Source organism: Epinephelus lanceolatus, chromosome 7 (genome assembly GCF_041903045.1).
Source record: "Epinephelus lanceolatus isolate andai-2023 chromosome 7, ASM4190304v1, whole genome shotgun sequence".
Taxonomy (NCBI): Eukaryota; Metazoa; Chordata; class Actinopteri; order Perciformes; family Serranidae; genus Epinephelus; species Epinephelus lanceolatus.
In genome coordinates, this window is record NC_135740.1 from 41,607,334 (window position 1) to 41,628,979 (window position 21,646).

Genomic DNA, 21,646 nt, shown 5'->3' on the forward strand with positions numbered 1-21,646 from the left:
CTCCGAACTCGCGTGAGTTTTCCACAGAACCGGAAACAAAGTCTCGCATTCTTCTTCTTCTTCTTCTACGTTTTCGAGTGGTTGGCAACATAACATAATGGCTACTAATGCATGCTTTTATTACCTGCAGAATTGACTATTGTAATGCTCTACTTTCTGATCTCCCAAAAAAAAATATATCTCACCTACAGTCACTTCAAAACTCAGCTGTAAGTATTGACAAAGACACTTTACACCAATTTTAAAGTCTCTGCATTGGCTACCTGTGTGCTTCAGGATTGATTTTAAAATCCTTTTATAAGTGCTATATAAATAAAGTGTGATTGATTGATTGATTGATTATTTTTTTTTATATGTATGTAATTGTTGTCTCATTTATTCATTTTAGGGTTTATTTCATTGTCGTATTTATTCATGACTATACCATTTAAGTCAATATTATTCATTTATTAATGACCTAAATGGTATTCCATACATCTTCCATACCTTGAAATATATAAATATGGCTATGGAATAAAATTATATAACAAATAAATTACGCAATACAGATATAAATAAAGGTCAAATGTTTCTATTCTTCATATTTATATACTGTCTTATTCATTTACTTTAGGATTTAATTTACAGTCATATTTATTTATTTCATAGACATTTATGTAATACTGACTTAAATGGTATTCCATCTTCCATATCTTGAAATATATAAATAAGTCAAAACATGAATAAATAAACGTAAATATAGGCTACACATAAAAATGAAAATGAATAAATAAATAAATAATAATAATGATAAAAAACTAATTCAATTACAAAAATTAAAAATCTTTATTTTTAAAAAGGATGTTTTTCAAATGACTTCAGGGGACTTTTATTTCATTGGCTAATTCATATATTTCTTTGAACATTTATTTATATATTTTTGTCTCATTTATTTATTTTAAGATTTATTTCATAGTCATATTTATTTATTTAACATTGACTTCAATAGTATTCCATACAACTTTCATACCCTGAAATAAATAAATATGGCTGTGAAAAATCTGTGACGAATAAATGATATAATACATATATAAATAAATATAGAAACAAGTCAATGTAGTTAAAAAAGAGGTTTTTATTTAAAAAAATGTTTTTCAAAGGGCTACTTTTATTTATTTCAGGGGAATTTTATTTCATTTACTCATTTATATATTTCTATTTAAATGTATTTTTTATTGTGTTATTTATTTACTTAAAGATTTTTTTCACAGTCATATTTATCTATTTGATATTGACTTAAATGGTATTCTATACATCTTCCCTATCTCAAAATATATAAATGATGCAACATAGTTAAAAAAAACTCTTTATTTTTAAAAAAGGATGTTTTTCAAATGACTTCAGAGGACTTTGACTCATTTATATATTTCTATGAAGATTTATTTGTACATTTTTGTCTCATTTATCTGCTTTAAGATTTATTTCATGGTCACATTTATTTATTTCACAGGCTTATTTATCATTTTAATTCTGACTTAAATGATATTCGCTCTCCAGTCACATTTCCTACTCCCTGCAGGCCCCCACTCTCATTGCCGTTATCCACACACCTGTTCCCACTTCCTTCATCTTCTCTGCCAACACTTCACCTGCAGCTCAGTCCCTCATCAGCCACTCAGCTCATACACCGACCCACTTCCATTCACCCTCTGCCAGACTATCAAAGCTGTCATGAGCTCTGAACTTTTCCCGAGCATGAACTTTACCCTGACTTTGGCCTTTCACCTGGACCTGGACCTGGACCTGGACCTGGACCGATCTGCCTACCTGTGTCTGACGCTGCCTGCCTGTAAGCCTTTAACTCCACATTCAGAACAGAACAGGTGCAGTTCAATTAATTGTTGCCTTCCTCTCCATTTGGATCCCGTCTTTGTTCTTTTACCTTTGTAAACTGTAAAGCACAGTGGGCCGCCTCTGGGCATGAAATGTGCTATATAAATAAATTTTCCGTGCCCTTTATTCATTGTAATGTGACTATTTTTTAAAAGTTTTGCAGAGTGTCTCAGAGTTGATGTTCATGGTTTTGGGATGATGAATCTGATCCCCTGATGTTTCCTCGAGAGCCACCAGCATTTCTGCAAGAGATGCAACATTCTGCAGACGACATTTATTTTTTGTCATTGCTTACATTTTATAACAGAGCAACCTGTACCCTTGCACATTAACTGATGTGCTGCTGTGATCTGTCATCTTCACCTTTCCACCATCTGTTCTGCATAAAAACCTTTCTTTATTTGTTTTATTACACTGTTAGTTTCCTGTTTTCTTTTTATTCTACTATACTGAATGGATGAATAAAGTTCTCATGGCATTTACACTGCTCAAAAGATTAAGTGAACATTTAATCCCCACAGTCTAACACCCAGTCAGTTACACTTCATCAGTCTGTCCATTTAGGATGCACAAGTGATTGTGAATCAGTTTCAGCTGCTTTGGTGCAACTGCTCTCTCCTTATCCTTCCTGACTGATTCCTCTCTAGTTCGGTCTTCTGCTAGTGTCCTTGTCACTACTGGTAGCATGAGGAGGTACCTGCAGCCCAATCAGGTTGCACAGGTCGTCCAGCTCCTCCAGGATGACACATCCATACGTGTAGTCACAAGAAGGTTTGCTGTGTCTCCCAGCACAGTCTCAAGAGCATGGAGAAGATACCAGGAGACTGGCTGTTACACGAGGAGAGCTGGACAGGGCCGTAGAAGGGCATCAACTCAGCAGCAGGACCGGTATCTGCTCCTTTATGTGAGGAGGAACAGGAGGAGCACTGCCAGAGCCCTACAAAATGACCTCCAGCAGGCTACTGGTGTGCATGTTTCTGACAACACTGTCAGAAACAGACTCCATGAGGGTGGCATGAGGGCCCCACGTCCTATAGTGGGACCTGCGCTCACAGCCCAGCACCGTGCAGCTCGACTGGCATTCACCAGAGAACACCAGAACTGGCAGGTCCACCACTGGGGCCCCGTTCTCTTCACAGATGAGAGCAGGTTCACACTGAGCACATGTGACAGGCGTGAAAGAATCTGGAGATGCCGTAGCGAATGTTACGCTGCCTGTGACATCATCCAGCATGACTGGTTTGGTGGTGGGTCAGTGATGGTCTGGGGAGGCAGATCCTTGGAGGGTCACACAGACCTCCATGACATAGTCAACAGTACCCTGACTGCTGTTAGGTACCAGGATGAAATCCTCAGAGTGATTGTCAGACCTGACGCTGGTGCAGAGGGCCCTGGGTTCCTCCTGGTGCAGAGGGCCCTGGGTTCCTCCTGGTGCAGGGGGCCCTGGGTTCCTCCTGGTGCAGGATAATACCCGGCCTCATGTGTCCAGAGTGTGTAGGCAGTTCCTGGATGATGAAGGCATTGATGCCATTGACTGACCCTCTCGTTCCCCTGACCTAAATCCAACTGAGCACCTGTGGGACATTATGTATCGGTGTATGCGACGGACTGTCCAGGAGCTCACAGATGCCCTGATCCAAGTCTGGGAGAAGATCCCCCAGGACACCACCATCATGCCTCAAGTGAGGGAGTTCAAATATCTCAGGGTCTTGTTCACAAGTGAGGGTAGAATGGAGCGAGAGATGATTTGGTGCGGTGTCTGCCGTCGCGGTAAAGAGGGAGCTAAGCCGGAAGGCGAAGCTTTCAATTTCCTGGTCCATCTACGTCCCAACCCTCACCTATGGTCATGAGCTCTGGGTAGTGACGGAAAGAATGAGATCGTGGATACAACCGGCCGAAATTAGTTTCCTCCGTTCAGTGACTGGACTCAGCCTCAGAGATAGGGAGCACTCTCCAAGCGGCAGAGTGCACTCTGGGGAGACGGAGCAGCAAAGCACCGAGCGGAGTGAATGTGTTTTTAACTTTGTTAATTCATCTAGAAATATAACGCTTTGTTTCTTCCACCAACAGGGCTCTCATTTTAGTGTAGAGCGTCAGATTGAATTTACCAACGCACCATGTCAGGTCACTCACTCTCTGGGACCGCCAGTGTTACTTGAATAAGTAAACACTGACCAACGGGACCAGACTGGCCGACCCGTATGCTCTCACTCAGTGGATAGATGATGTCACAGGAAGCCAATCTTACAAAGGAGGACCACACTTGAACAGTTTCCTCCAGTTTGTTTTGCTATGGAAGCTAATGTTAGCTAATGCACTCAAAAGTTAAGGCACTTTCACATGATTACCGATTTGCCGATGCCGCAGCACTTGCCGTCGGCTTGACCCAACGCTGATTATACACACGCACTGATGGCCAGTGGAAAGTGCTGCCGGCAGCGGAATCATTGGCTCAGTGTCAAACGGGGTCGAAGTTCAAAATTGAACGTGAGCATCAAAATGCCGGTGAAGCCCACAACGCGACGACAAAGTCGAAAAGTACCCCGACGTCTGCATTAACGCTAGCTTCCATAGGAAGGTCAACGCTGGTCATGTGCAAGCGCCGTTCCAGAGAAATCCAATACTCCTTTTAATCCCTCCCCAGTTTCTGATGAGGTGGACATGATAACCCTTAATACACATAATGTTATTCATCCCTACAACAGGAAATACTTTTTCCCTAACCTGATATGAAGTCTCCACCCAGTCCTTTGGTCTTATCACATTTAACCATAACTGTCTTAATTTTTTTTGACGTGCAGTGGCGGCTGGTTTGTGATAAAATGTAAGTTTTGAGCCATGACTCCTTCTATTCTGGCTCCCAATAACACAACAAGGGGACATTTTAAGACGGCTATGTAGCCTACAGCCCTGTGGTGGAGAGGCAGACCCTAAAAGAGTCTGTAAGAGTGTACTTTCCTTTTCACACAGATCTTACCTTAATTTATTTTTAATTGAGTGCTGTTTTCCTGCTGTATCTGTGTAGACAGAGGGACTAACAGGTTTATTACAGCTCTATTTTATCTCTGTTGACTCTGTGTCCCACACACAATGAAAACAACCATCGACTCGAGCCATTTCCTCTTAAAATTAATAATGAATGACACACTCAGCGGATCAATTTTAGAAATTAGTTGCACTCATCCACCCCACCCCCTCTTCCCCATCCACCTCCGACTGTGCTCTGCGCATGCGCCTCGCTGCTCCAGGAGTGTTGTTTCGGCCTGTTCCGCGGCCGCTCGGTCATTTTCGCCTCTTTGTTGTACTGATAGTGGATTTAACTCGGATTCAACCCAATATCCAGCGGACCGTGCTGCTCCCAAACAGGTTAGTTCGCCTAACTAGACTTGTTCTCTTCATGTTCAGTGCTCGGCGGGTCCGTCGCCGGTTTACGGTCCCGGTTTGTGCCCCGTCCTCCTCATTTTTCGCATGTCTCTTTCCGCTTGGTGCTACGGGGCATGCTATACGTGTTGTTTTATGTGTCTATGTGGTGGTGTATGGCGGCGCCGGGCCCTGCAGTTGCACACCGGGGATGGGGTTTATAAGGGGAAACGTGCATTGTAAAGGCGGCTTTAACGCCAACCGGGATGCACGCGGCGAGGCGGCCCGGGGAAGAGGCTCTGGCAGCCGCCTCTCTGCCTGTCTCGTCATGTTTAAATGCTGTTGTTCCTCTCAGCCAAACACCAATTCTTCTTTCCCATTGAGCCGGAATGTTCTTGAAAAAAAATCTCATGGTCCACCATTAGGCTAACCTCTTCCTCCTGCCGTCTAAAGTTCAGTGTGTGTGTGTGTGTTTGTGTGTGTGTGTGTGTGGAGGATCTACATGAGGTTTGGATTAAATCAAGACAGAAAGTTGGTGCATTTTTTTCTTCAGGGTGGATGTCGCCCCTCGCCAGACTGCTGCTGCAGCGAGGAGCCCTGTGTGACATTGTGGGGGGGAAGGCATGCAGAGAGCAGCCAACAAGTCTGTGCAGTTTTTTGTGTGTGTGGGGGGTATGCATTTAAAATATATGCCCCTCAAACAGTGACTAACGGGACAGCACCAAGCTTTAGGTTCTCAACTTTTCCTCTGTGCAGCACAGGAAGCATGGTGAGGGTAATAAACAGGTCAAAAAATGTAGGTGTGGAAGTTCAAACTGGGCTCAGTGTGGTTGTCTGCGTACAAGCATTGCCTCGACCACATCTGAAGATCTACGTTGTAAACATCTCTCTGATCAAGTAATTTTGTTTCCCCTTCACTTTGACACCAAGAAGGTTGTTTTCACGCTCGTCTGCTGCAGAGGGAAACTTTCTCTTTGCTCACACTGAATCTGAGTTTAACAAGTGAACGTACCGGCAGGATTTTGTGACATCTCAACGAACGGTTGAGAAAATGGACCATTGTGTTGAGTAAGAGGCATCATGTGTTCAGTTATAAAACGGCTGACATGAGTTTGCATATTCATAGGTGGTGGATTTTTCAATGAGTGAGTAGGAGTACGGGTAATTTTGATGCATTTTTAACAAGTGATGTGAACAGTTTTGTGGGAAAACCATATCATTCAAAGTAGAGTATTTCTCTAAATTTTAATACATGTTTGGACCCTTATTGTTGACTTGTTGGGGATCGTTAAAGTTTAATTTTCTTAAATCACATGACAAATTAGGGCTGAATCGAATGCTTCAAGGTAATCAATGTCCAAATCTGTATTTGAATGCTCTGTTCTTTTCTATACCATTACCCCCGCACATTGTCTTGCAAAACTAATAATTTTCAGGCAAACCTGATGAAGATTTACAAGTTGTCCACACCTGTTTGGAAATAGATGTGCATAGCATTCCTTTGTACTGACTTATGGCTGATATACCATTACCCCCGAATATCTCAAATAACCCATAAATTCAGAAGTAGCGATCCAACATGATTCATTATGCATCAGCATTAATTATTAGATATTCTCAGATGAGGACATTAAAACTTAGCGATAGGCCTGGTCTGACCACCTGTAACAGGCTCACAGATTCGCTAGCAAGATGTCTAAAGTGAAGCGTCTGGAATAGTTCCAGAATTTACAAAGATGACCCCCAAGAAGTCGAGTGCCAGATACGCCAAAGAAACCGGAATACCACAGATCTACAACCAGCTTGGCCGATCACCTGAAAACTGTGAAAGCTTGGCTGTCTTGGAGAGTATTCTTCTTTTAAGCTATTAAAGCAAATGTTTGTGCGACCTGCGTGCTAACAAAGTAGCTGATTGTTACATTCGTCAGTTGTAGGTGCAACGACTGAAAACTGATGTGATCTCGTCTCTCATGAGACACAAGTTCGGTTAATCGTCAATAATTCTCGATGAAGCTTCGATATCTTTGACAGCCATGTGAAAAACATATTTAAATTCTTCCTTATGTTGGCAAATGGACGTGTACAGCACTATTCTAGTCTTCCAACCACTCAAAGTGCTTTTACACGACAGACACATTCACACACTGGTGACCGAGGCCACCACCTGCTCTTCTATACAATCACTCAGCGATGGAGGGTTCAGGATCTTACACAAAAGTGCTTCGACATGCGGACTGGTGGAGCCAGGAATTGAACCGCTGATTTTCCGATTAATGGATGATTCGCTCTGTTTCCTGAGCCTCAGTGACCCCTACTTTGGTGCAGCAATATTTGTTTCTTCAGATACAGACATTAAGTTCTTGAAAAGTCAGGTTGAAATACTCTCTCAGCACTTTTTTGATGCAAGAAAACAAGGTTTGAAAGACTTGATAGATGTGTAGTTGAGACCTGCTTTCAGGGACGTCGTAGTGGGGGTAATGGTGGGAACTGATTACCAAGGGGCCTCGAAAAACCTGGGTTGAAAAGCTTGGCTTTGTTTGGAATTTTTTACTTCTAATTAGTGCCATAACTGAATTAAAATCGGCTGAATAAATCAGCTGAGTGACTGAACTTTGTATTAAAAAAGCACCAGTGTACACCGTCATGTCTCTCCCCAAGGAAGTGAAATCAGGGTTCCAGAAGAGACAAGAAAGAAAGAAAGAAAGAAAGAAAGGAAACTGACTTTGTTAAATTAAATAAATTCAAAAGGTGCATGAGAGAGACATCGATCAAGACAGGAGGAGCAGAGGGACAAGGACACTGTTGATATATAGGGCCCAGGCTTTGGTGCTACGCTCCTGCCTGCTTTACATTTAAATACAGTTATTGAAACACTGTTGAAACAACTGACATGCAACTCAGATGCCTAAAAACCTTTTTCTTTCCAACCATATGCAGCCCAATTGTAGCAGAGATGTCTAGACATCTTTTGATCTGCAGATCATCAAATCAATGCTTGCGTGCACTGTAAGCCACAGACCTTTATACTGAGCACACTCTCGGTGCAGGGGAGCCTACGAGTGTTGAGTTCAAGTTAGGGCAGTGTCTGTATATTGACACTGAAGCCGCCCCGGGCTTTGTCGTGCACATTGGCAGCTTCAAACAGGAGTGGAAGGTAACTGAAAAAAAACAAACCTGTGAACCTCCGTAACCTGACTAAGAGGGCGGTTGTTTAAAGCGCTTGACTCCCATTTTGCCTGCTAATTATATAATTTGTGATTTTGAAAGTGCACACACTGTGCACATGTTTTCTCTGCTTTTTATGAGCTTCAACAGCCCGAAATCCTCTAACATGCTGCTACTAAACTGCACCCAGCGTGCTTCTGTTTTAACAGCCGAGCTGCTCTCTGATGCTTTATACCATCAGAGAGGGAGGAGATCTAAGTCCGGCTCCTCCTGGATGGGGCTTCCACTTATTCTTTTGATATTTTTTAGCTTCCTTTGGAAAAGTGTACCACCTTGACACCTGAATCTAAATGCACAGAGCATCAGTCAGAAATGAAAGGTATCAGTTCTCTGTAACAGCCGCACTTCCTAGATGATGTCGTCTTTCGTAGCAGCCTCATCTTGCTTGGCTCCTTTCAAAGCCCGCTGAAGGACTTCGCTGACCTCAACGATGATTCTTGGCCAGCTGAGCGTTACTTGGCTGCTCATCAAGAGATACCATATGATATGGCTGTTGCATAAGACCGCACACACTGGCCAAGCATTAACTTTCATGTCAGGTTTCTGCTAACTTGGCAGGGAAACCCCAAATTACCCGCAGCGTCTCTGGACAGCTGACCTCTGACCTGAAATTCAATAACATCTAATGAGTTTTTTTTAAACACTATGGCAGGATTTCTAGCACACAGTGACTACGAGTCGAGCAAAAGGATATTTATTTTGACCCATTACCACTAAAACATGCGTCCATGCTCTGTTTAAACAATGTTAATGGTCCCGCTGGGCAGTCAGATAAAACTGTCGGCCCTACAGGACAGGCGAGCTGGATACGGCCTCTTTAGGGCCAGCACTGCTTGATAATGAAAAAATGGTGACTTAAGTGCTAGAGGATGCATTTGTCTTTTTCTTGTGACAGGAAATTATCTCAGGCAGCTTCCTAAATGAGCTACTGTGGAGAATCCCTCGCCTACAAATCAAGCTGCAGTTTGGAGAAGCTGTTAAAAAATCCTCAGCACCGGTCTCACTTTCTCCTCCTCGACACACTTTCTTTGAACATTTGATAAGAAACGAGCTCTGTAGGAAAAAGTAAAGTAGATTACAGTTCCAATATTCAGCAACAGTGAAGTCAAAATGGTATTCGGACCGGACAGTCCAGTGTGATTTATATCCTGTTAGATTTAGATAGAACTCAATGTCGGGTAAAAAACTTGTGGGTTTATCTCCACTCGATAAGACCTGACAGAAATATTTATGCAGTGGAAAAGCTGTTTAGACCTTACGGAGAATATCTGACAGAAAAATGAGCTGCATCGTTGGGTCTGAATGAAGTTTGAATGAAACCTCCATGGGTTTATTATCAGATGTCAAAAACGCTGCACAGCGCTTTATGATACGATGAGAGGGGATTTTGCAACTCTGTAAAGTTATCACAGCAACAATCACTTTATCCTGCGGCGGTGGGATGTGTTAGTGGTTGACACTGCATTTTGTTGAGCCAGGTTCAGACTTCTTTACCGGACAACCCTCTGCTCGCTGATGGATACAGTGTCAGCACAGAGGTCATGTTGAAGTGAAGAGGGAGCTGACAGGGAGGCAAAACCAATTAATCAATTAATTTCAGTTTGAGAGATCGCTGAGAAGTAAAGCCATATGATTTTTTCACATCAGGTTTAACTCAGGTTGATCTCTATAAACAGATATTTGCACATGTTTGCAGAATCTGTCGCAGCGGGAAAAGATTTTGGTATCGTAAGCATTCTGGTTTCCGTTTGTCGTTTGAGTAGTATTGATCAAACAAGTCTGAGCAGCATGTAGGGTTGCAACAGCATGAGATTTTCACAGTGCGATAACTGTCTCAGTATCACGGTGTTAAGGTGTACAGTATTACACAGTTATGATTATTATCAGTACAATGACCTTTAAAGGAATGAAAACAGGAGGATTATTTTGGATGAATTAACACTTTACTGTAATTGAAACTTAACATTTTTCAGTTGAAGTATGTGTAAAAAATCTGACAGTATTTTTCCTCATACCATAGACAAGCAAATGTACATGGTATGATAAATGTCATTGTTTCTATACCAAGGTATACGGTTTCACGGTGTACTGCTGCAACCCTAGCGGCATGTAAATGGTACGTGTGGAGAGGTGGAATGAATTGGCTAGTATAAAGCTAATTTATCTGACAACAATTTAGCTCTATATTAGCTTTTTTTAAAATTGTATCTGCATTCATATGTAGATTTCTGTTTGTAGAGTTTGGCTGAAATGAGTGGTACACAGAAGAGAAAGTCATGGCCTGGATATCTGCTGGCTAAATATTGGCCATTGCCCCCAGAGCCTTATTGTTACCAGACCGATAGCGGATAGGCTCCGAGATTGAACTCTGGGTAACTGACATACAAATTTGTGCCTTTGTACAGCAGCAAGCAGTCTTAATACCGCTGACCTTTTGAGGAAGTGGAGAGCTGGAGAGTCCAAAATAACAAAACAACTGCAAGATGACAAGTTTGCTAGTTCAGAATTCTTTCCCCCTTTTAATAACTCTTCATTAAAAGGATTTACAATCTTGAGGATGAGATACAAGAGGGAATAAATGGAGAAAGAGCAGAAGTAAAGAGAAAATGAAAAGAAGCTTGAAATGATAGAGACTGCAGAGCTAAAGAATTAAGATTGCCTGATTGCCTGCAACAAGTAAAATGCCACATCAGACTAGTAAATATGGCAACTCATGTGCCCAGTTGAAAAAACAAAAAACGTTTAATAAATGTGATGATGGAGTAGCCAAGGAGCAAGCCATCTCACTTCCTTCTGATCTCTGATGAGAGGTCGACATGCACAGCCCCGATTTGGGCATTTGCAAGAAAATGGTGGTTGGTATAGACGTACTTTACGAGCCGAGGTGCAGGTGAGTATTTAAGTTTCCGGTAAATAGGGTGGCGTTAAAAGATGTGAGCGAAAGTCCAACTACGCTTTGTATTGTGCAGTTAGCCGTGGTGTTGTGACTACACTGAACTTTTTAACTTTGATACAATACCTTAAACATATATCAATATTCAATACTATTTGTGATTCTATGGGGAAAATCTGAGGGCACAGAAGCTAAAATCTGTATTAAAAGATAAATATAATAAGGCAACAAAATGACGACTTTTCTTGACTAGTAGGAGAGGACAGCATAATCACTCTAGTAAACAACAATAACACTAAGAGATAAATAACAGTAAATAACAATAAGAGAGCGAGAAAGTGCAGCTGGTACTTGTGTTACGATACTGCAGAAAATGAGTATTGAAACTTTTAAATATTTCGCATTATAGATAAATTGATATTTTTGACAGCACTAGTTTGAGAACAAGTTGGATAAGACGGGGAAGTTTTTCATGACAGTTAACTTAGGTTTTTGTTGTTATTTGATAACCATTAATAAAAAAACAGTTTGTGTAGGGGCAAATAAAAGCTAGGTTTAGACAAGTAGATTTGTTCTCTAACATTAACATTGAATCCTGGACTGATTTCCTGGTTCCCGGCTGGCGAGTGTGTTTGTGATTGGCTCACCAGATATAGTAGTTTACTAGCTTACCATGCATGTAATCACAGCATCAACAAGTTTTTGAAACCACACACTCAGCAAAGATGTGTAAATGAATTTTGTTGTGCTGATTTCTGATGTGACTAGACTGTAAAACACAAAACTAAAGTCCTTTTTACACAGAGATCGCGCTATAGGGCTGCCACAAAGTCCCTTCTTTATAACTCCTTTGCATTTTTACACAGAACCAAATGACGTTAGCACCATTCTGCTCCAGTGTGTGATTATAGACGGCATTCAGGAAGCAAAAGAGGCATGGCGGGTGTTACATGTAGCGCAACAGCATCGGCCTCTAGTGTGACAAAACATATTCGTTGGCACGGCTTTATAAACAACAATGGCAAAACATGGCATTTATCATCTCTGTTATATGGTGACAGATGTCGTCCTCTGCTCGGAGGATAAGGAGCTCCCAGACCTCACTGTTTTCTCAATGTGTGGACATTTTCAGCTGCTGTTCTTCTTCTTTGAGTTAGCTGCTAACTGTCAATTTTTAAATCTCTTGTCATAGGTCACACCCATAACACATCATCAAAACGTTACATCTGTCCTGCCGCCTATCCTGTTTGTACAGACACTGTTGTGGTGCTGTTACTACCTTCCATGTCCCCCTAGTATGTGATCGTACCTTTATATACAGCCTGGTGAGGTGATGTAATGGTGTGGTATTCCCGCCTTGAACAGGCAGTGTAAAAGGGGCTTAAATGGTATAAAAGCAGAATTAAGGGAACAGGACTCGCCATCTTTTTATCCCTTTAACATTCTCTTTAGCAGTATGTAGATCAGGGAACATTAACACTTAGAACTGGAACAAGAGGTAACCAAACTTTCTGAAGAAGACTTATTAGGCAGCAGATAGGACCTAAAGCAGTATTAATACCACAGTAAAAAAAACACTCTGAATCCAGCAGCGGTGATTCATTTCCCTGAGTTACCGTTCAGATCAGAGGACACACCGATCTCTCACCAGAGAAAGTTGCAGCAAAAGTGTTAAAATTACACTTTTAGGCAGCAAGATGAAAAATTCTCCTTTTGTAGCCGGAGCACACAGAATTATTAGAAGCAGCATAAAGACCAGCGGACACAAGAATACACATTAAATCAGTGCAGATTAATATAGTGGTGTCAGGTGGGGCTGCTCAGACTCTGCAGATAAGATTCACAGCTCTGCTTGTGCTTTCACTGATCGTTTCTTTTTGACGTCAACATCTTGAGTAACTGGTCGTCAACAGGTTGTGTGAATTTAAATGCTTTGACTTGCTTTTATGTTGACATTAAAAACACCAGCTGACAGACTCGAGACAGATTTAGGTGGAGAAAACAGCTTGTTTCAGGAGCTACTTTCTCTTCTGTTTTTAAGTTTGACGTCCTGTCTGCTTTATTCCTCAGGCTTTTTTTAAAATGCAGGGAGAACACGGTTTTTCTTAAATGTAGAAGTCACTCTCAGTGATTTGTGGCACATTTTGAGCTTGTTTGTTATGTAGTACAGTGACGGGCTAATAAACAGGAGCTGGGTGGCTTCCAGACTCACTTGTTAGCTCAGTCAGTTTAATGAGAACAGTGTACATTGAGTGTATGGATTCTGCTGGGAACAGTTTCTCTTTGGGCTTTCAGCTGCTGTAACCTCATCTTTCTCAACAGTACAAGTTACAAGTTGATTTTCTGTACTGGATGAGCAACCAATAATATCAGCACTGCCTCATGATTGACTTTATATTGAGTTTAGTGATGTTAGTTTTGGTAAATGTTGCTTTCAGTAGCCCAACACTTTACTTTTGATAAAAAAAAAAACAAACTGATGTGAAATATAAGAGGCCTTTTCTTTTTAGTCTGGCGCTCCACTGACTCAGTGAGCTCAAGCACCATGTTTCAAAGTGCTATTTTAATGTTTTGTGACGTAAATGCCTTTCATTTTATTTTCTGTTGGCTTTGCTGATACACAGCTGGCTGGCCACGTTAGAGAAAGTGCCCACTGCCCACCCTCTGGTCTCCTCTGGTTAGCTGATGTCATGCTAAACTTGGCCACTCTGCACTGTGTACCACCTGGGTTGGGTGGTAACCAAAGGAGTGGCACCGATCATTTGGCTATTACCGCTGGTAAGACTGTCCTATTGGTGGGAGGATGTTGCTGTGTAAACATGGTAGCCACCCTCAAGTTTCCCTCCCAGGTAGTTGTGGTGAGTCAGTAGCTTCATTCTTAGCTGCAAAGCCCCTGTAGTACTGTTAACTATAGGCCCGTTTCCACCGCAGGAACTTCGGGGTAATTTTACGGGGCCGGGGCCGTTGGTGCGTGTCTCCACCGCAGGATCCACCCCCGAAGGACAGAGTTCCGGAACTTTTACAGGGGCTAAACAAGTCCCTGCCTCGGAGTAGGTACTCAGAACGGCCCCGAAAAACTCCTGGCTGGGGCTTGGGGATTACTTGGTGCTGATTGGATATACTCAAGGAGGGATGTGATGTCAACAGAAAGCAACAAAATAGCCGGCATTTTTAAAACTCAGCAGACGAGGGTTAGCTCGTTCATATAGCTTCCGCCGCCATGTAAAAAAAATGTTTTTTCCAGCGGATATCTCAGTTACAACATGATTGAGCTAGCAAAGCAGTTTTGTGTTGCTATGTGTGGTATGTATTCAGTTTTGGGAAATCACGATGTCTAGAAAGCATCAGTGGCTGCCGCTGACAGGGACAGCTAACAGCAGCAAAGCTAACATCAGGACGTCATCTGTTAAAAGCCTCCCGTTGTCAGATACGACATGAAACTACTCCAGTTAGCTCAATCATGTTGTAACTAAGACATCCGCTGGAAAAAAATTTTTTTTCACGGGCCATTTAGTGAGTTATTACAGACACCGCTATCGGCTATCAGCTAACAGCTAATGGCATCCCTACGTCGCCCCGGTCAAAATGGTCGCGCAACGATTACGTCACATCCAGAGCCCGTAACTTTACAGGAACCTTCCTTGTACTCCGCTCTCTCAGTGGAGACACGGCGGTTGAGAGGGCCGAACGAGAGGACGTTCCTGTAGTAGTTCCTGCCCCCCAAATAGTACCAGGAACTTCTTCAGTGGAAACGGGCCTAATGTTGGCATAACTAGCCGTTGCTTGCACTGCTAACAGTGCTAACAGAGCTATCAGTGATAACATATACCCCCTTTCCGCCAAGTGTGCATTCGTGTTTTTCCTTTTAAACACGGGAAAACCCGCTAAAAATAGGTACAAGACACCTTACCCATCGCCAGTTGTCAAGGGCAGTGGTTCATAACTGGTGGGTCGCGGATCCATCCGAAATGGACCACGAGTGAGTCGCAAACGTACAAAGTTTTAAAAAATGCACTTTATTTTTAGGCACAGTGAATTTCCAGCACAGAGCCTTTATATTGAAGTGCCGTTTCCAGTGAGTAACTAACGGACAGCTACTTGATGGAGACAGCAAACTAGCTCGACGACATGGTCAACCACAAGTATGATGCTGAATATATTAAACTGTGTGGACCTTGACCAAATGACTAAGGAGAAATCTGGACCCCGTGGCTGGACCAGTTGGAAACCACTGGTGTAGAGCTGTGTTCGTGGCTCTTCTGCAGACAAGTATGCCTTTCTGTGTGTGTGGAAAACAGGTTAGTAAACACTCTAAAGCAGCACGGAGGCCAGGGGCTAAAATTAGCGCACTCACCCAGGTATTGTATTTCCATCATTGCCAATCAGAGCTGAAGCAAACTAATACCTCTCACCCTTTCGTTGTCGTTTAACCTGGGTGTGAATGCCAATTGTAACCCTTCCCATTAGATACAGAAGCCAGATGTTAGCGGGTGATAGTTGTTTTGTTATGCAGTGGAAATGGGCCATAGTTTACAATGCTAAAGGGGGTTTTCAGGTCATAATTAAGCAGCGTACTCCCATGGGTTACCTGGAGGAGGGTAACGTGTCCACAGCAAAGGTGTTGGGTTGGGACGACTTACATGTGGTCATCAGCGGATAAGTGGTGCCATGAGCTAGCTCCCACTGCACCCAGTTGGAGCGCAGTGCGGTAAAGTGAAGAGTAGCAACATGAACCTTTAGACTTACATGCACAACTGGTCAAAACTATCGACATCCCAATCAAGTTTAAGTCTATTCCTCCTCCTGTTGTAAACCCATTTGATTTTTATTCCAGCTAGTTGTGTATGAAACTGGTTTGTTTATGTAAAAAGCTTTTAAAAGTTAATTTACTGGCTAGTTATGTGGCTAAAAACACCATCTATTTGCTCACGTTCCCCTCACTTGTTTTGTGGTAGTTGGTAGAAACCTTTAGCCAAAATCATGCAGATGTTGCTGAATGCATTCATCACTTTTACAACACTGGGTTTCTGTCATATTTCTCCTTCTTCCTATAGACCAGTTTCTCTTATATTTACTTTTGCACCCACAGTTTGCTCTCCACCAGCAGCAGCTCTCACTGCTGGGAAGTTTGATCTAACTACCAAGCCTGTAAAGCAGGAAATCAGCAAAACTGAAATTATATCACTTCCTATGCTGTGGATATTATAGTGGACGCTAATGCCTCCAGGAGAAAACAATTTAAAAACAGTTTAACAAAACCTGGAGCTGCATTTTCTTTGTTCTACATTCTTAACATTTTCTGCCTTCTTAGTGTAAACCAGTTCTGCATTTTAGATATTTGTTTTAAGTCTCACAGCCCACTCAGCTTTCAGTTGAATGATTCACAGGAAAGTTAACAAATGGTGTTGTGGACTGAGAGCTTCTTAAAACTGGCATGAAATGAAACCTGACCGAGAGGAAGATTATGCATAAAACTGTTATCACGGTATGGCATCAATCAAACAGTTTTCATCTGGTCCTCCTGCAGACTGAAGCCCTCTTGAAAGAGCCAAACAGACGATATTCACGGGTCAGCTTTTATTTAGTGGTCTGTCAGCTGTTTGATAAAACCTGGTCAAGGGTCAGCTCATGTCTGTGTCTGCACTAACTTTTCCTGAAAGTCTGTAACAGAGCAACAAGTGACAGCACTATTTAGCATCTCTGACAGTTTAACGAGCCCAGAAAGCCTTTGTAAATGAACGTCGGTGGCCCAAATGAGGAATTAATTACTTGCTTGCCTTGTTCCTCAGCCAGGCTTGTACAGTGAATGGGTAATAACTGTCATCTCTGGGTCTGTGTGCGACTCACCGTGTCTCTGCCTGCGGCCTGGAGCCCACGGTTTGTGGTTAAAACTGGAAAAACGAGACAGCACTACACGGCTACGAGCCTGTTAACCAACAAACCCACGTAATGGCTCATTGCATCCTCCGTGTTGCAGCGAGTCGCCTCTCCACCGCAGAGTGAATGGTGCATTTGAATGTGTTTACTCTGAGAAATGGAGATGGGAAATTATTTTCATTTGTTTGGTCCAAAAGTTGAAAGTTTGGTTGACAGATTGATGCTGGAAATGGTGCGTAAATCTTTTCCAGTCTAAACTGCTCTGTCTTTGCAGTCCACAGCAGACAGCAGAGGATTTATTATCCAACAGCAGATTCAGTGGAGGAGGGTTGGTGTCGAAAGTTGATTAATTGATTACTTGATCAATCTGAAAACAAGCTGACAATTGATCATCATTTAAGTCATTCATCAAGGAAAAAAACAGCAAACTCTTGCTGGTTTAAGCTTCAGAAAAATGAGTATTTTTGTCATGTTTTGACATTTTCTCTGTTTAATATTGTTGTAAATATATTTTAATTGTGACACAAGAAACATTTAAAAACCTCAGTTTGGGTTGTCAGAAAATGTGATTCTTACTGTTTTCCGACATTTTATAGACTAAATGAATAATTAGTTAATCATTAAAACTATCAACAGATCAATCATTGTTTAAATCAAATGGATTTTTCTACGTCCTCCTCTTCCTCACTCATTTAAATTGACCTCCGATGACCCCTCCTGGCAGAGGGGATCTAAATGTATTGGGTGCTGGTTTTCAGGACTTTTCCCCTCCCCCAAAACCTCCCCGGCCCTCGGGGTCTCTGGTGTCATTAAAGAGGTCAGTAGGCCAAGAGCTTCAGAACAGCGCCACTTTGACCTGAAGGGTTTTTCTCTCAACACGTGTGCTGTGCATCTGTGACAGGTGCGAGCCTGAGGTGACAGGTAGGGAGTCAGTTTTAGACTTTAGAGATATATGATAGAAGCGCAGAGTCTTGTGTGATACACGACAGGATGTGAATAAATGTCAGTATTACAGTATCAGGATGAGTAATAATCTGCAGTATTTTCATCTTCAGCTGGTAGCTGCAGTTTATTAAAGCTTTTACAGTTGTTTGAACACCTGGTTTGTTTTTCCTCTGGTACACAGGAAGTGAGGTGGGTTTTTTTTTGTGTCGTCAGTTTGGTTTAAATAAAAAGAAGAAGTGGGCTGGCAGGAAGAGTGAAAGCCACCATGTCTGAACAGATAAAATGATAAATGTCTCACACAGAAACTCACATGTCAAACCCAAAAATCCAGCAACTGGTCACAGTCCAGTTTCAAACCTGTTTAATTGCTTTAGAAAATGACAACCAGCTTCACTGACCTGTTCCAGTTGCTCTGCACAGATTTACAACTGCAACAAAGGACTATTTTCATTATCTGTTAATCTGTCCATAGTTGAATCAGTTGATTGTTTTGTTGATGAAATGACAAAGTATTGAAACATGCTCTGTTTCATTTCACAGAGCCCCAAATGATGTCTGACCAACAGTCCAAAAACCCAAAGCTATTCAGTTTATTATCATGTATGACGAAGAAAGCATCAAATTCTCACATTGAAGAAGCACGAAACCAACAAATGTTTGGCCTTTTTTCCCCTTAAAAATGTATTAAAAGTTCATTCAACAATCGGAATCAAAGAAGAATCTATTTTCCCTCAATCAACTAATTGATTAGTATATATATCATTGGAGCTCTACACAGATTCATTACAATTCTTTGACTGTTCTACTACAAATAAAGCAGATTTCTTCCCAAAATTAATTGAGATAAATCATTTACATTATTGGCTGGTTTTTAGATCCACTGGGTTGGACTCAGAGGGAAGTTGAATGGAGTGTTTTGTGGCACCCAACTGAAATATTTTTACTTTAGAGCTGAACTGATTAGCCAATGAGGTGGTTAATCCATGAACAGCAAATATGTCAATTATTTGGACAGTTAATTGAAATCAAATATCATTGATCAAGTATCCAAAGGGTAATTCTTGCAGCAAAAATTCACAGTTGTTGGTTCGAGCTTCCAAAATGAGAGAATTATTTCGGGTCATATTTAATATCTTTGGGTTTCAAAATAAGTAATTTGAAGACTGTCGCTCTGACAATTATAATCAACATTTTGTACATGAGCATGACATTAAATTGATGATAAAAGTTGTAACTGTTGTCGCGTTCTTGGAGCACTTCAGCTGAGGGCAATGGCCAACATTTTGGGAGCTCCAATGTCGCAAGCAGTCATTTCGTCTGATCTATAAGCAGAAAAAAATGCTAAGATGAAGCTAAGTTGTCGTCAGATGATAGCCTGTGAGTTCTGAGATTGCATTTCAGCCAGTGTCTTTTGTCTCTCCACATGGGCTGTTTACCTGCTGCTCAAATATGATTGTTCAACTAAATCTTGTACTGTTGCCTACAGATTCTATACACACATGCAGATATATGTGTATGGAGATTTTTGTTGTAGTAATTGTTGTGGACCTCCTTAACTTATTTCCATTTATACTATCTTTCCTGCATAGCTGTAATTTCAGATAATCTTGACCACGGCTGCTGATCCTTTCCCTGCTAAAATCAATGGTGCAACACAAGTAAAGGAAATGAGGGGCAGCATCCTCTCAACAACAGGAAGTTAAGGTCCTCAGGGAAATGAGGGCTTAATTTGAAAACCGGAAAACACTGCATGTCGAGGCTGTGGCTTAAATGGCCCAATGTTATTGATTCAAGCTTTTGACTGTGATACTTGTAATATGGAGAAGCTTCTGTGTCTGAGGAAACCATGCAGGAACAAAGGCCCCTCCACCTGCCTGACCTGGTCATGTAGCTTTATCTCCCAGTCACACCAGTGGAGCTGCAAGTCGTAGGTGACTGTGGTTTAACTTACTACGAATATAAAACAGAGCGATACTGAAAGAAAAGTCTTGCTCAGCAAACCCTCCCTGGGTAAATAAAGGTTTGAAATACAGTGTTACACTGAGGCATTGTCAGGATAAGTGGCAGGTGGTGGACTCACTGCGCTCCGTCAGCACAGAGTTCATTAAAGGAGTGACATTTCTGAGAGGGACCTTTCGACAGACGGGGTAAGTTAAGGGAATTTTGACACCAAAGTGACATGTGGTTGGTAATTAGTCAACTTAAGCCCTCAACATTGAAACTTAAACCAGAGCTGAACACGTGGGCTAATTAGAGGTGGGGGGGAGTGTGTATCACATTTGAAATTTTCACAATAAAATCACAGCCTGAGGCCTGAAGTGTTACCAAGAAGCAAATCTTGTGCGTACGTCTATTATTATACGTCAGATAAATAGATACCTTTGTGTCTGGTGGGGTGAAGTCATAGCTTAAATGTCTCACAGCAAATTAAATGACTGTAGCTGTGGTATAATTTACTCTCAGCAGTAATAAAAATCACACTTGGTGCTGCAGCATAATGGCTTAATTTATGACATTTCACAGTAATATTCGGCGTTAAGTCACAAAGTTACGGCCTTTGAAACTCTACCCCGACTCTCTTTTATCTGATAAAAGCTAATCCTTTGATTTTCCTCCACCAGACAAGTGCTTGTTTCAGCCCTAATCATGCTTTCATGCAGATTATTTTGAGTGTTGCAGGAGGGGAAGAGCTCCAAGCATCGGGACACCCTGTAAAAATCTAACTTGCGGCAGACAGTTAATTTAAGTGAGTGTGTTTGTGAGGCTGTAAAAATGTACCCTGTAAGCCACAGTTTAGAGGCAGAGCGCTTGGTTAATGCCACTGCTGTCGTTATCACAGAGCAAATCTTTATCTCTTGTGTCGTTGGGGGTAATTGCTCGACTCCTCACCCTGACTCAGAGATGTTTGGCGCTAGAAAAGTGATCCTGAAGTTAGGACACGTTCAGTCCTGAGCTTAAATACACTTAAATGAAGACAGTTCACTTATAGTCGAGGTCGTTGTCCCTGTCGCATTGGTCTAAGTGCTCTGATCTCGACTGGGTGAAATGTGTCCAGCTGATGATAATCACAACTTCAGCCTGGTGTCTGACCTGCAGCAGTGAGATCCGTCCTCTCACATCAGCACGATTCGTCTCTACTTTTCCCTCAAACCTTCCCAGCACTGTGTGCAGCACTTTATCAAAGCGATCGATCAGTGAATCAGCTGCTGGGCCAAATCTGACAGATCCTGATGCGTCTTATCTTTTATCAATTGTTAATTTGGTAACTAGATGACAATCACTTGACCTCGCTCATTAAATATGCAGCCTTCGTGTGATGTAGTGCTTGTTTTCGCCAAGCATGAATAAGCCTAATTTTGCATTTTATAAAAGTGTAGTAATTCCTATGATGTTGGTGGAGGTGCTCTTTAATGCAATGCAGTACTATGGCTATGTTAACCTCTAGTGTCCACACTACTCTGGCATTTTGGAACA

General features: G+C 41.9%; 1 protein-coding gene across 1 annotated transcript in view; it reads left to right on the forward strand.

Annotated features, from left to right (window-relative positions):
* Nucleotides 1-5,109: 5,109 nt before the first annotated feature.
* Nucleotides 5,110-21,646, forward strand: part of pcgf3 (polycomb group ring finger 3) — a 98,365-nt gene continuing 81,828 nt past the window's right edge. The window contains exon 1 of the mRNA XM_033632576.2: nucleotides 5,110-5,238. The gene's annotated coding sequence lies outside the window, so the exon portion shown is untranslated. The remainder of the gene's footprint in view (nucleotides 5,239-21,646) is intronic.